We start from the raw sequence: 331 nt of genomic DNA, 5'->3' as shown, positions 1-331 counted from the left end.
GTGTGTGCGAAGTACGATCATGTGTGACCGCCGCCTTTGTGACAGCAGCAGCCGCTGTCTTTGATCTTCTCGCAGGTACATGCGGAATAATGAGTTGACGGAGGTGCCCTTCAAAGCGCTGTCCTGTCTAGCCAAGCTGGAGGACCTGTGAGTATGTGTGTGTGTGCGTGTGCGTGGCCGGACTATGTTACAGTACATCCCCTACCCGTGTATAGTTATAATCAAGAACGTATACTTAATTCGCTCTTGTTATAGTATATATTTATGTGTGTGTGTGTGTGTGTGTGTGTGTGTGTGTGTGTGTGTGTGTGTGTGTGTGTGTGTGTGTGTG

The sequence above is a fragment of the Priapulus caudatus genome, unplaced genomic scaffold (assembly GCF_000485595.1).
Source record: "Priapulus caudatus unplaced genomic scaffold, Priapulus_caudatus-5.0.1 Scaffold150, whole genome shotgun sequence".
NCBI lineage: Eukaryota > Metazoa > Priapulida > Priapulimorpha > Priapulimorphida > Priapulidae > Priapulus > Priapulus caudatus.
The sequence above is the reverse complement of the archived record's forward strand: the minus strand, read 5'-3'. Positions refer to the sequence as shown.